General features: G+C 39.6%; 1 protein-coding gene across 1 annotated transcript in view; it reads right to left on the minus strand.

Annotated features, from left to right (window-relative positions):
- The window catches only part of ATP8B4 (ATPase phospholipid transporting 8B4 (putative)), a 248,531-nt gene that overhangs the window by 175,767 nt on the left and 56,919 nt on the right, over positions 1-15,845 (minus strand). The gene's annotated exons all lie outside the window — the stretch shown is intronic.

The raw sequence follows: 15,845 nt of genomic DNA on the forward strand, positions 1-15,845 counted from the left end.
CACCTGGTTCACCTTCCCAAAGCATGACCCTGTAGATAACTCTGACAAGGGTCCCCTAGGTCTGTCTTTGAAAGTTTTCTGATAGGAAACTGATCACCTTGCCAGGCAGCCTATTTCCATTTCAGAATGGGAATTGCTAGAAAGGTCTTTATTATGAGAGACTCAAATCTGCCTCCCTGTAAATTTTGCCATATGCCAAATTCCATCCCTGGGGCCACCTAAATCAAGTCTAAGCTCTTTCCATGTTGACAACCTTCAAATACTTGAAGACGACTCAGAAGACTCCCCTAAATCTTTTCCACTATGATCTAGACAGTCCCAAAACCCTCAGCCATTCTCCATGACTTTTCATGGACATCTTTTCCAGGTCAGCCTCTTCTGCATCCATCCCAACCTCTCTGCATCTCTCTTAAAACATGGTGTCCAGAACTAAACCTAAACACATACTGCAGATCTGCTTCAACTGATCCGTGTACAAAAGAAATTTTGATGTTCCACATTCTGGATTATTGTACTAATATGCCTTAAAAATTCATTAGCATTTTGTCATTTAATCTCACTGTTTATTCATATTGAGGGTTTTTTTAATTTTAGAATTTTATTTATTTATTTTTATACAGCAGGTTCTTATTAGTTATCCATTTTATACATATTAGTGTATATATGTCAATCCCAATCTCCCAATTCATCACACCACCACACCCCCCTGCCACTTTCCCCCATTGGTGTCCATACGTTTGTTCTCTATATCTGTGTCTCTATTTCCGCCCTTCAAACTGGTTCATCTGTACCATTTTTCTAGGCTCCACGTATATATTCATATTGAGTTTTGATGAACTAAAATCTCTAGGTCATTTCTTCATCAATCACTAACAAATCAGGGCTCCCCTACCTAAACATTCACAGTTGATTTTGTTTCAAATACTGATGATCTTTCATATATTCCTATTATACAAGCCAAATGAAAACAATTAATCTTGAGTGTTATATCCTAAAGTAGTAAACATTCCTCCCAGCTTTATGTCATCAAAAAATTTCAAACACATGCCTTTTATATAGTCTTCCAAAGCTATATAAAACTAATACATTAAAAAGTTCAGAGCTAAAAACCAAAAAACAATTTTTAAATTAAGGAAATAAAACTATGGCAAGCTACTAGAGACTTCTCCACAGATTAATGTTAATATCTTTTTCAGGTGTTTATATCTACCTAACTATATTCCCATGAGGCTTAACTCTACCTCATTCACAAAGATAGCAGGAGAAATTTGGGGTGACAGATCTTACTGACATTCAGAATCAACATACTCAGAGAATTTCCATCCACTAATATTTCAAAATGGAGGTTAGTCTGTGTGGCCTATTTTTTTTTAATTTATTTTTTACTGAAGTATATTCTATTTACAATTTTGTGTTAGTTTCTGGTATACAGCAAAGTGATTCAGATGTGTATATATATATATATATATATATATTCTTTATATATATATTCTTATATATATGTTCTTTTTCATATTCTCTTTCATTATAGTTTATTACAGGATATTAAATATAGCTCCCTGTGCTATAGAGTAGGACCTTTCTGTTTATCCATTCTATACACAATAGTTTGCACCTGCTAACCCCAAACTCCCAATCCATTCATCCGCCACCCCCTGTTCCCCTTGGCAACCACAAGTCTGTGCTCTATGTCTGTGAGTCTGCTCCTGTTTCGTAGATAGGGTCATTTGTGTCATACTTTAGATTCCACATATAAGTAATATCATATGGTATTTGTCTTTCTCTTTCTCACTTACTTCACTTAGTATGATAATCTCTAGGTCCACCCATGTTGCTGCAAATGGTGTTATTTCATTCCTCTTTATGGCTGAGTAGTATTCCATTATATATATATATATATATATATATATTACCATATCTTCTTTATCCATTCATCTGTCAATGGAGATTTAGGTTGCTTTCATATCTTGGCTATTGTAAATAGTGCTCAATGAACATTGGGGTGCATGTATCTTTTCGAATTAGAGTTTTGTCTGGACATATGCCCAGGAGTGGGACTGCTGGATCATACGGCAACTCTATTTTTAGTTTTTTGAGGAACATCCATACTGTTTTCCATAGTGGCTGCACCAACTTACGTTTCCACAAACAGTGCAGGAGGGTTCCCTTTTCTCCACAACCTCTCCAGCATTTGTTATTTGTAGACTTTTTAATGATGGCCATTCTGACCAGTGTGAGGTGGTACCTCATTGCAGATCTGATTTACATCTCTCTAATAATTAGCTATGTTGAGCATCTTTTCATGTGCCTATTGGCCATCTGTATGTTGTCTTTGGAGAAATGCCTATTTAGGTCTTCTGCCCATTTTTTGACTGGGTTGTTTTTTGTGGCTGAGCTGTTTGTATATTTTGGAAATTAAGCTCTCTTCAGTCGCATCATTTGCAAATATTTTCTCCCAGTCCGTAGATTGTCATTTCTTTTTGTTTCTGGTTTCCTTTGCTGTGCAAAAGCTTATAAGTTTGATTAGGTCCCATTTGTTTATTTTTGCTTTTATTTCTATTGCCCTAGGAGACTGACCTAAGAAAACACTTGTATGATTTATGTCAGAGAATGTTTTGCCTATGTTCTCCTCTAGGAGTTTTATGATGTCACATCTTCTATTTAAGTCTTTAAGCCATCTTGAGTTAATTTTTGTGTGTGGTGTGAGGGTGTGTTATAACTTCATTGATTTACATGTAGCTGTCCACCTTTCCCAACACCACATGCTGAACAGACTCTTTTCTCCATTGTATATTCACACCTCCTTCGTCAAAGATTGATTGACTATAGGTGTGTGGGTTTATTTATGGGCTCTCTATTTTATTTCATTGATCCATATGTCTGTTTTCGTGCAAATACCATGTGGTTTTGATGACTGTAGTTTTGTACTATTGTCTGAAGTCTGGGAGGGTTATTCCTCCTGCTTTGTTCTTTTGCCTCAGAATGGCTTTGGCAATTCTGGGTCTTTTATGATCCAGAGTTGGGTTCCACATAAATTTTAGGATTATTTGTTCTGTGAAAAATCTCATGGGTAATTTGATAGGGATCACATTAAATCTGTAGATTGCTTTGGGTAGTATGGCCATTTTAACAATATTAATTCTTCCAATCCAAGAGCCTGGGATATCTTTCCATTTCTTGAATAATCTTCAATTTCCTTTATCAATGTTTTATAGTTCTCAGCATATGTCTTTCAGCTCCCTGGTGAGGTTTATTCCTAAGTATTTTTTTTATGTGATTTTAAAAAGGATTTTTTTTTGCATTCCCTTTCTGATATTTCATTGTTAGTGTAAGGAAATGTAACCAATTTCTGTATGTTAATCTTGTATCCTGCTACCTTGCTGAATTTGTTTATCAGTTCTAGTAGTTTTTTGTGTGGAGTCTTTAGGGTTTTCTATATATAGTATCGTGTCATCTGCTTATCATGACAGTTTTACCTCTTCTCTACCAGTTTGAATACCCTTGCTTTCTTTTTCTTGTCTGATTGCTGTAGCTAGGACTCCCAATACTATGTTAAGTGAGAGTGGACATCCTTGTCTTGTTCCAGATTTTAGCAGGAAGGCTTTTAGCTTTTCACCATTGAATATTAATTTGGCTGTGAGTTTGTCATAAATAATTTTTATTATGTTGAGATATGTTCCCTCTATACACACTTTGGTAAGAGTTTTTATTGTGAATGGATGTCAAATTTTATCAAATGCTTTTTCTGCATCTATTGAGATGATCATATGGTTTTTGTCTTTCCTTTTGTGGATGTGGTGTATCACATTGATTGATTTGCATATGTTGAACCATCCTTGTTACCCTGGGATGAATCCAACTTGATGATGGTGTATGATCTTTTTTATGTGTAGTTGGATTCAGTTTGCTAATATTTTGTTGAGAATTTTTACACCTTTATTCATCAAAGATATTGGTCTGTAATTTTCTTTTTTGGTAGTGTCTTTGTCTAGTTTTGGTATCAGGGTGATGGTGGCTTCATAGAATGACTTTGGGAGTGCTCCCTCCTCTTTAATCTTTTGGAAGAGTTTGATAATGATCAATATAATTTCTTCATTGCATGCTTGGTAGAATTCCCCAGTGAAGCCATCTGGTGCTGGACTTTTGCTTGCCATGAGTTGTTTTTTTTTTAATTACAGATTCCATTTCACTTCTAGTGATGGGTCTGTTCAAATTATCTGTTTCTTCTTGATTCAATTCTGGTGGGCTGTATATTTCTAGAAAGTTGTCCATTTCTTCTAGGGTGTCCAGTTTGTTGGCATATAATTGTTCATAGTATTCTCTTAAAGTTTTTTATTTTTTCCTGCAGTATCAGTTTTTATTTCTCCTCTTTCCTTTCTTCTTTTGTTTATTTGGGTCTTCTCTCTTTTCTTCTTGGTGAACTTGGCCAGAAGTTTGTCAATTTTTTACCCCTTTAAAGAACCAGCTCTTTGTTTTATCAATTTTTTTCTACTGTTTTTTTTAATCTCTATTTTATTTATTTCCTCTCTGATCTTTATTATCTCCTTCTTTCTGCTGACTTTAGGTTTTGTTTGTTCTTTTCCTAATTCTTTTAGGTGGTAAGTTAGGTCGTTTATCTCAGACTTTCCTTATTTCTGGAGGAAGGCCTGTATCACTATGAACTTCCCTCTTAGAACTGCTTTTGCTGCACCCCACAGATTTTGTATGGTTGTGGTTTCATTGTCATTTGTCTCAAGGTATTTTTTAAATTCCTCTTTGATTTCATCATTGACTCGTTTTTTTTTTAGTAGCATGTTGTTGAATCTCCATGTAATCATTTTTTTCTCATTTCTCTTTCTGTGGTTGATTTCTAGTTTTATGCCGTTGTGGTCAGGAAACATACTTGAGATAATTTCTCTCCTCCTAAATTTGTTGAGGCTTGTTTTGTGTCCTAGTATGTGGTCAATCCTAGAGAATGTTCCATGTGCACTTGAAGAGAATGTATATTCCATTATTTTTGGAAGTAATATCATGAAAATATCGATTAAGTCTAACTGTTCTATTGTATTATTTAGGATTTCTGTTGCCTTATTGACTTTTTGTCTGGAAGATCTGTCCATTGATGTGAGTGGGGTGTTAAAGCCTCCTACTATTATTGCATTCTCATCAATTTCTCCCTTTACACGTTAGTATTTGTTTCATGTATTTGAGTGCTCCTATATTATGTGCATATATGTTAACACATGTAAATCCTCTTCTTATATTGATCCTTCTATCATTATATAGTGTCCTTCTTTATCTTTCTTTATGACCTTTGTTTTAAAGTCTATTTTGTCTGATATAAGTATTGCTACCCCTGCTTTCTTGTCATTTCCATTTGCATGAAATACCTTTTTCTGTCCCCTCACTTTCAATCTGTGTGCGTTATTTGCCCTAAAATAGGTCTCTTGTAGGCAGCATATTGTAGGCTTTTGTTTTTTTTTATCCAATCTGCCACTCTATATCTTTTGATTGGAGCATTTAGTCCATTGACATTTAAGGAAATTGTTGATAGATATGTATTTATTGCCATTTTAAACCTCGTTTTCCAGTTGGTTTTGTATTTATTCTTGTTCCTTTCTTTTTCTTTTTGTTCTTCCTTTTGTGGTTTGACGGTTTTCTTTTGTATTATGCTTGTGTTCTCTTCTTTTTGGTTTTTGTGAACCTATTGTATGCTTTTGATTTGTGGTTGCCTTATTTTTCAAGTATGTTAACCCATTCCAATATCTACTTGCTTTAGACTGGTAGTCATATGAGCTCAAACACATTCTAAAAAAAAAAAAATCTACATTTTCTTACTCTCCTCCCAACATTTTATTATTTTGATGCCGTTTTTTACATCTTCATGTATATCCTTTTGCTCTTCATTGTGGTTATCATCACTTTCACAAAATTTAAAAAAAAATTTTAAAAATCTGTGTACTGGCTTAAGTGATTTACTTTCTGATTGTGATTTTCTCTTTCCTATAGATTCTTGCTTCTTTTCTACCTAGAGAAAACCTTTTAATATCTCTTTTAGGATATGTTTAGCATTGCTATATTCTTTTTATTTTTTGCATGTCTGAGAAATTCTTTCTCTCTCCTTCTATTCTAAATGATAATCTTGCTGGGTAGAGTATCCTAGGTTGCAGATTTTTCCCTTTCAGGACTTTAAATATATCTTGCTACTCCCTTCTGGCCAGCAACATTTCTGTAGAGAAATCAGCTGCTGGCCTTTTGGGGGTTCCCTTGTAACTAACTCTTTTTCTCTTGCTACCTTTAGAATCTTCCCATTAATTTTTGCCATTTTAATTATAGTATATCTTGGTGTGGATCTGTTTGGTTCATCTTGTTTGGGACCCTCTGTGCTTCCGGTACCTAGATATCTGTTTCCTTCTTTAGGTTTGGGAAGTTTTAAGCCATAATTTCTTCAAATACATTTTTGATCCCCTCTTCTCTTCTTCTCTTCTTACCTATTATGTGTAGATTGGCATGCTTTATATTATCCCATAGGCCGTGTATATTGCTTTCCTTTTTTTTTTTCATTTTTCTTTCTGCCTGCTGTTCTGATTGGGTGATTTCCATTATTCCATCTTCCATATCACTTATTCATTCTTCTTCATTATTCAGTTTGCTACTTATTGCCTTTAGCTCAGCTTTCATCTTAGCAAATGAGTTTTCTAATTTTTCTTGGTTCCTCTTTACAGTTTCTAGTTCCTTTTTACAATAATCTGCATTTCTATCAACAGCCTTTCTTAATTCCTTCAGTATTTTTATTACTTCTTTTTTTAACTTGGAGTCTATTAGACTGGAGAGGTCTGTTTCATTGTTTGTTCTTTCAGGAGAATTCTCTTGATCTTTTAATGAGGAATGGCTCCTCTCCTTCGTCATTTTACTTATATTTCTCTTACTCTATGAGTTTAGGGGAAACAGTTATCTACTGTGGTCTTGGAGAGATGTTTTTATGTGGGAGCATCCCTGTGTAGCCTTGAATGAGTCTAATATTTTTGGTGTGTGGGCTGCTTTTAGTATGGATACCTTCTGAGTCTTTCCTCAGAAGGTGTGCTGGCCATTTTCTCTTTGGTAGAGGGTGTGACTGGTGTGGTGATAAGAGCCTGCAGTGGATATTGAGGGCCTCCTCTTTGTTCTGTGACTGTCACAGTCCTGTCAAGGGCAGGGCCTGCTCCCCAGTTATTGGAGTAGAAGCCCCCAGATCCATTTCTGAGCTGTGGTGTGAGGTAGGCAGGACTAGAGCACTCTGCTGGGGGACGAGCCACTGAGTAGTCCTCCCCTGGAACTGTCCACCAGTGAGTATGCTCTGTGGTGTCACCTGATACATGTGGTGTGGGCTCACAAAGTACACAGTCCTGCCTCAACTGTGGGAATGCAGGCAGTTGGCCTTGGTGTTCCTCCAGTGTTGTATTCACAAAGCCACCAGCACAGATCCGTAGGTGCAGATCCACTAAAGTCAAGTACCAGGACCTCAGCAGTCATGCACCTGGACCTGCCATGGGAGCTATGGAAGCAGCCCAGACACAGCCCCACCTCCATGTACATACGCCTGCCCGCAAAGCCCACTGCTGCTAATGCCGGACCTGCCCCAGACACGGGAGCACCCGTAGTCCACTAGGATATCCTGCACGCACTGAGTTTACAAAGGCCCCAGTGGTTGTGGTGTAAATCTGTGGATCACACAGCCATGGAGAGAGGGCTCAGATTTCAGCCCTGCTTCCTACATCACACAGCCCCTGGGGATCAGCTCTGATTTCAGCCCCGCCTCTACCTGTGGGCAATCCACTGGCTCTTGCACTCTCCCAGAGCTCATAGAGGTGGAGCCACACCCGCTGTGAGCACATCAAGAGTGAGACTGCTATGGTGGGGGCCCTGCTCCTCCCTTCATGCCCCCATTAACAATGGCACTTTACTTCTATGGTGGGCCTGGGCTCCTTCCATGTATACTCCCTGATTACGGCCTGTATCACACTCCAGTCACCTCAGGCTGTCTCTGTGCAGCCAACCCCAATCCTTTCCCTGGGTCTGTCCTTTGAAGCCTGAGTTTAAGCACTCAGACCCCGCATGCACCAGCAGACATGTGTCTAGGGCTAGGGACAGAAGGGAGGTGGCACAGACCGTCTATACTGGTCTTTCTCTGTTCTGCCTGCTGCAAACCCACTGCTGCACTCTCCTCTGGGCCTCTGAAGCTCCCCTTCTGTCCCAGCTGATCTCCCCACCAGAGAAGCAACTTTCCAGGGTAAGGGAACCTCTCCTCTTTCACAGCTCGTTCCCAGAGAAACCGGTCCTATCCTGATTCTTTTTTTTTTTTTTTCTTTCATCCTACCAAGTTATATGGCAATCTTTCTTGCAATTCTGGCTGTCTGAGATCTTCTGCCCACATTCAGTAGGTATTCTGTGAGAATGGTTCCACATGTAGATATATTTTTGATACATTTTTGGGAGGAGGTGAGCTCCACCTCCTTCTATTCTGCCATCTTGATTGGAGCCTCCTGCCATGTGACTTGTTTTAAATGAACCTACACTGACTCCTAGCAATCACTACTACCTATTTAAAGAAAATACTGTCATCTGTTAAATCGCCATTTTTAACATCTACCAGGAATCAATGCATCCAGCTCTGTGAAACAAGCTGTGGGAGAGTAGGAGAGGTGTCAAGAGAAAGATTTGCAGCTTAGTTGGTCTGATGCATAGGATTGTGCTGAAAACTGTCTGTGAGCTGATGATGACTATTTTGCAGTGAGCTCTCTACCCAAGAGATGGACTGGGTAGGAAGGCTGTGAGAGCTGTTGGTCACAACACATTTTTCTAAAAAAGGGACTTGGAAAAATAATGGGGAAGAGGAAAGCTAAGGAGAAAAAGCAGTTAACCAAAAGGATCACATATTCCTAATTCTATTTTATATTTTCCTTCTAAGTTGAAACTAAAATAGAGGTTAAGCCTGTACCTTGCTAAAAGACAGACAGAACATCTGCTGGGACCACGACATTCAAAACTGTAGCAGGAATTATAAAGAAACCCTCCTACAAAATTGAATTCCACATAGGTAAAGAGTAAATTGTATGGGATAAAGTGATAATGCCAAATGGGGACTGTGACATTTCTGTTTAAACTGATGTATAGCAATGATGTGTTTGTTCTACGGGCTCTGTTGTGACTTAGTCACAGATGATGTGAACCCTCATAGCTGACTGGGAACAAGGAACGACGGCTCCCCCTCCTGGAGAATCTCCGTACCCTTTTACCTTTCTTTGTTTTTCATTCGAAAGGAATAAAACGTTTCCATTTCCACTGTCCTATCCAAGAATGTGAGCATGAGTAAGACCTTAATATTCAGTCATTTCACTGAGCCAGTCTGTTGGCTTACAGTCAAATTGTATCACAACTCATTCTATAATACAGCACGGAAGATCTTCACCACTATCCTCTTAGCACTACTTTTCCATGAAGGACTACTAGAAATACCACAATTCAGAAGAAAGGAGGAGGAAGTGGAGGAGGAGGAAAGCAAGGAGAAAGGAGAACATCTAGGGAACCTGGAGAGCATCTTTAGTGCTGACATACATCAGGCTGGAAGTCATGGCTTTAGTCTGTTAGCCAGGTGGACCAGTTAACTGACCCCATGATGAGGTAGGTTTAACCACACGGTCACAAGGAATCTTGGACCAAGACAGGCCTCCCATGTGGTGGGAAAGAGCCTGACCCTAGAGGAGCAGCAGGGACCATCTTCTCCCTGTAAGAAGCCCACTTCCAAGAGGAAGAGGGCAGAGCTGAGCTGAAGAGACCCAGATATTCCCCCAAGATTGATGCATCAAGTGAATAATTCCACGTCTCATGGGGCAGAGTGAGAAAACGGGTGGACAGAGAAATGTCACCCCAGCAGAGACCCCTCCATCCGGAAGGCAACATCAGAATGAGGAAAAAGCATTGCTCCTCTAAAATACATTAATACAAAGACCCTGAGATGAGCAGAAGGTGGCACACCTGCAGATCTAAAAGAGGGACTATGAGGCTGGACTACAGAGGTCAGCACAAACTGAAGTTAGAGAGAGAAGTTTCTTGCAATCTATACTAAGGATTTTTGTCTTTATTTTAATGTCTTAAGTAATCCTGATAAAATTCTAATTTTAAACGATTACCCTAGCTATGGGGGCAGCGGGGGAGGGGGAGAACAAAGATGAAGGCGACAAAGAATAGACGTGAGAAGACCAATGAGGAGGTCTTTCAGTTAGTACAGATGACAGATGATGGGTGGCTTAGACCGGGGTGATGGCAGAAGGGGCAGCAATGAATAATAATAATAACAACAACAACAATAATAATAGCTGATATTTATCAAGCTCTTACTGTGTGTACTGTTCTAAGAGTTTTACATTTCATAGCTCATTTTATCCTCATAACATTCTTATGAAATAGGTATCATTATCCCCATTCTATAGAAGGGAAATCCAAGGTACAGTGATATTAAGCAGTTTATGTAAGATTGCACAGCTTATAAGTAGTGGAACCAAGATTTGAATCAAGGTACTCTGCTTCCAGAACCCATTCTCTTCACCACTGTGCTTCTCCAGTTCACTGCAAAGCAGATGTCTCTTCTGCTTTCAGAGCAATCAGCCCTTGCTTTCTCCTCTACTCTGTATTTCCGGCCTGCTGTCACTTTCTCACCAAAGAAATACTGTCATGTCTACCCCCTCCTCTTGAGTCAACCCCCTCAGTAGGAGCCCCAGTTACCTACTGCCTAATGTATGACCACAACGTCCTTGTACTCCCTTTCAATCCCCCTCAAAGCTCAATATATGCAAATAGTATATCTAACCACTCCCTTATTTCAGCTTTCCAACAGAAGCAGCAAAAGTCCTTTACATTTGCAACACTGACTAATTGGTGGAGGGGAAGAATAAAGTAAAAAATTCAAGGGGAACATCAAATAAAATATTCATAAAATAAGAAGCATTATTTTTTATAATCAAATTTTGTTGTATAATCATATTGCTTAAGAAAACAAAGCAAATAGACAGTAACAAACACTGCTAAACTAGGAAACAGGGCATTTGAGGAGTTTGCCTCAATCCTTCCACTGGCAAAATGGAGTTAATAATATTTCTCATTATACATTTATACAATTGTTGTGGAGATAAGGTGATATCATAGACATGAAAGCATCTTTGCTAAGTTGAAAAAATTACACAAATAGAGGATTTTTGTGAGCAATCCTCAAATAACCCAAATGGGTTTAGGAAATCCAACGTCTTAGGCAGGATAAACCGGGTATGCCATAGTAACAAACAATTCCAGAATCTTCATGGTTTAACATAATAAGGGTATATTTTTTTGCTCATACTACTTGTGCAGCATGAGCCAGCAGGGAGACTCCGCTCATCATAGTTACTCACAATGAACCAGCCACCACCTCAAACGCTTCCAGTTGCAGTACCAGAGGGAAAGAGAAAGTTCTGAAGAGTCTCACACGACAAGTTAATGCTTCAACCCAAATGCTCACAGCTCATTGACCAGAAAGCATAACCAGGGCTTCCCTGGTGGTGCAGTGGTTGAGAATCCACCTGCCGATGCAGGGGACACGGCTTTGTGCCCTGGTCTGGGAAGATCCCACATGCCGCAGAGCGGCTGGGCCCATGAGCCATGGCCGCTGAGCCTGCACGTCTGGAGCCTGTGCTCCGCAACGGGAGAGGCCACAACAGTGCGAGGCCCGCGTACCACAAAAAAAAAAAAAAGAAAGCGTAACCATGTGTCCAAAAGGCAGAAAGCCAGAAACACTAATGGACACCACTAATGGCTATCACAACCAGAAATGGAAAATAACCCTAATATCTGAAGAGTGCAAGACACATCAGTTACAAAAAGTAAATATCAAAAACAAACCTTAGTGCCCCCAATCCAGTCCTGTTTTAATGCCAGGTATAAGAGACATTTGACTATTTCCCCCTTCCCCTCAGCTAACAGTGCTCCAAGTTTCTTAGTCCTGTGATCTGGATGGACTTAACTCCCCTCCATAACTCCAGGGTCAGGCCCAGATTAGTTTAAACCAACTACATGGCCCATCCTCTTAATTACAATTTTGATTTCAGGGATTAGCACGTCACTATGTCATGTGATTAAGGTCTTACTAACACTCAGTCCTGGGAATTTGCTGGAGATGTAGGCTTTCTTTCTCTTACTAGATTCCAATCTGGAAGCAAGTAGCGTTAGCCGGCACTCACAGCATCTCGGGACCATGAGTGGAAGAGGCTGCAAAGAATAAATCCTGCACTGAAGATGCAGGGCCAGGAAACGCAGAGAACAAAACTAGACAAAGCCTCTCTTGGGGCTAGCCCTACCTCTGGACTTTTTAGTTATATGATCTGTCCATGTATTGTATTGTCTAAGTCAATTTGAGCTAATTTTTCTTTTACACCCAACCAATCGAATGCCAGGTAAGACCCTTAATAATATATACAAGATCTGGGCTTCCCTGGTGGCACAGTGGTTGAGAGTCCGCCTGCTGATGCAGGAGACACGGGTTCGTGCCCCAGTCCGGGAAGATCCCACATGCCGCGGAGCAGCTGGGCCCGTGAGCCATGGCCGCTGAGCCTGTGCTCCGCAACGGGAGAGGACCACAACAGTGAGAGGCCCGCATACCGAAATAAAAAAAGGAAAAAAAAAAAATACAAGATCAGTTTACATTTTTATATAGTAGTTTACTTTTATCTCTATATTTGCTTTAAACAGTGAGTCACGGAAGGCTGAGCCTAAATGCGTTTGGAGGTTGTCTGGGGACACTGCCTGCGTCTGTGAATCCCACAGGCCAAACCCCAGGAGTTTTCGCAATGAGTACCAAATTTTCAGCACTAGCAAAAGATCTTCCCACATGTGAGGAAACATTTTTATGTCATGACAGGTATAAAAAGTAACTGAGGGATCTTGAGTGGGGAAAAAGCCTGTTTTTCTTACCAGAAGAGGAGACAGATACAGTATTGTTACAGTACAATCTGGACTCCAGAGAGAGAAATAGCCCTGACTCTTAAGGGAGAGATTATCTCCAAACCATAAAATGAAAACCAAAAAGAGACTGTGCGCACAGACTACTTGCATTAAAAAGGAAGTGGCCTAAAGGCATTTGACCATGCGGGAAATACGCGAAACACCCATGTTTATGCAAAGATCCCCAAAGAATGCATGTATGGGGCAAGCGGGCCTGGAGATTGGCTGTCTGGCACCTCACTGGTACCAAGCAGACGCACAACTCCTCAGTATTAGTCAAATGTTGCCCACTGAAGAGTCTACAGCGTTCCAGCTTGGGAGGAATGGAGAGGTGATAATGCTCCTCTATGAACTATGAAGGGAGGGCCAACCCACAGAAGGGGCTTTACAGAGAGCTGTCGACAAACCTTGGCTACAATCAGTATCATCACCAACACCATCACCACCATCAGCAGCAATATAACATTCTCCTGAGCCTGGGCTCCCCATCATGAAGAAAAACTTGTGGGAGTGAAAGAGCAGAAGCCACAATTCTCCCAACGTTCATCTATTCATTCTACTAAGGGCCTTCTATGTGTCAGGCACTGTGTCATTGAGCCAGGACTACAGAGCTGAATAAAGTCCCTACCCTCCTACAGCAAGTTTGCATTTCAGTTGTAGAGAGCGAGGCAGACAATAAACTTGTAAACTGATGACACAATTTAAGATAGTGATCAATGCCATGAAGAAAACAGTGAGCAATAGAGCAGCAGCACCTTGCCTGACAAGATTCCCTTAAGAAGCCTGCTTGTTTGGCTTTCCAGGTTAATGCAAACTCAAGATTACGCCATCTGATGAGACCGCTGGGGTACCTGTCCCCCAGGGGATGCCCCAAACAGTTCTTCAGGCTATCAGGAAAAAAAATTAAGAAGAACTTCCATAATATATTTTAACAAAAAATTCAAAAGTTAAGGTTCCCTAATGTTTAATGTGCAGACTGTCTTTATTATATATGTATACACATACATAATCATACAAACATAAATACACTTATATAAATACATATATATGTAAATATTATAATTATATATATATAAAGTAAATACGACTATATTGGGAAAGTTTTCTTTTTACAAGTAGGAAGCATGCTCAAAAAGTGTGAAGACTGTATAGTTTTGCTTGTTATCATTGGTGTATTTGTTTATTAGTTCAGTTGCTCTCTTCTTTCTAATTACTTTTTTATTTTAATAATTGATTTTTTATTTTAATAACTTTATTTTATTTATTTATTTTTTCTTTCTTTCTTTTTTATTTCTTTTCGCCCTTTTGTTCTGAGCCGTGTGGCTGACAGGGTCTTGGTGCGCCAGCCAGGCATCAGGCTTGAGCCTCTGAGATGGGAGAGCTGAGTTCAGGACATTGGTCCACTAAAGACCTCCCAGGCCCTCATAATACCAATTGATGAGAGCTCTTCCAGAAATATCTGTCTCAACGCTAAGACCCAGCTCCACTGAAAGACTAGCAAGCTCCAGTGCTGGAAAACCCATGCCAAACAACTAGCAAGACAGGAACACAACCCCACCCGTTAGCAGAGAGGCTGCCTAAAATCATAATAAGGTCACAGACACCACGAAACACACCACCGGATGCGGTCCTGCCCACCAGAAAGACAATATCCAGCCTCATTCACCAGAACCCAGGCACCAGTCCCCTCCACCAGGAAGGCTACAGAACACACTGAATAAACCTTACCCACTGGGGCAGACACCAGAAACAATGAAAACTATGAACCTGCAGCCTGCAAAAAGGAGACCCTCAAACACAGTAAGTGAAGCAAAATGAGAAGACAGAGAAATACACAGCAGATGAAGGAGCAAGGTAAAAACCCACCAGACCAAACAAATGAAGAGGAAATAGGCAGTCTACCTGAAAAAGAATTCAGAGTGATGATAGTAAAGATGATCCAAAATCTTGGAAATAAAATGGAGAACATATAAGAAACGTTTAACAAGGACCTAGAACTAAAGAGCAAACAAACAATGATGAACAACACAGTAAATGAAATTTAAAATTCTCTAGAATGAATCAATAGCAGAATAACTGAGGCAGAAGAAGAGATAAGTGACCTGAAAGATAAAATAGTGGAAATAATTACTGCAGAGCAGAATAAAAGAAAAAGAATGAAAAGAATTGAAGACAGTCTCAGAGACCTCTGGGACCCCATTAAATAGCCCAACATTCAAATTATAGGGGTCCCAGAAGAAGACGAGAAAAAGAAAGGGACTGATAAAATATTTGAAGAGATTATAGTTGAAAACTTCCCTAATATGAGAAAGGAAAGAGTCAATCAAGTCCAGGAAGTGCAGAGAGTCCCACACAGGATAAATCCAAGGAGAAACACGCCAAGACACATATTAATCAAACTATCAAAAATTAAATACAAAGAAAAAATATTGAAAGCATCAAGGGAAAAGCAACAAATAACATACAATGGAATGCCCATAAGGTTAACAGCTGATCTTTCAGCAGAAACTCTCCAAGCCAGAAGAGTGTGGCAGGGCATATTTAAAGCAATGAAAGGGAAAAACCTACAACCAAGATCACTCTACCCAGCAAGGATCTCATTCAGATTTGACGGAGAAATTAAAACCTTTACAGACAAGCAAAAGCTAAGAGAATTCAGCACCACCAAACCAGCTTTACAACAAATGCTAAAGGAACTTCTCTAGGCAGGAAACACAAGAGAAGGAAAAAACCTATAATAACAAACCCAAAACAATTAAGAAAATGGTAATAGGAACACACCTATCGATAATTACCTTAAATGTAAATGGATTAAATGCTCCCAACAAAAGACATAGACTGGCTGAATGGATACAAAA

This window comes from Leucopleurus acutus (assembly GCF_964270905.1).
Source record: "Leucopleurus acutus genome assembly, chromosome: 1".
NCBI lineage: Eukaryota > Metazoa > Chordata > Mammalia > Artiodactyla > Delphinidae > Leucopleurus > Leucopleurus acutus.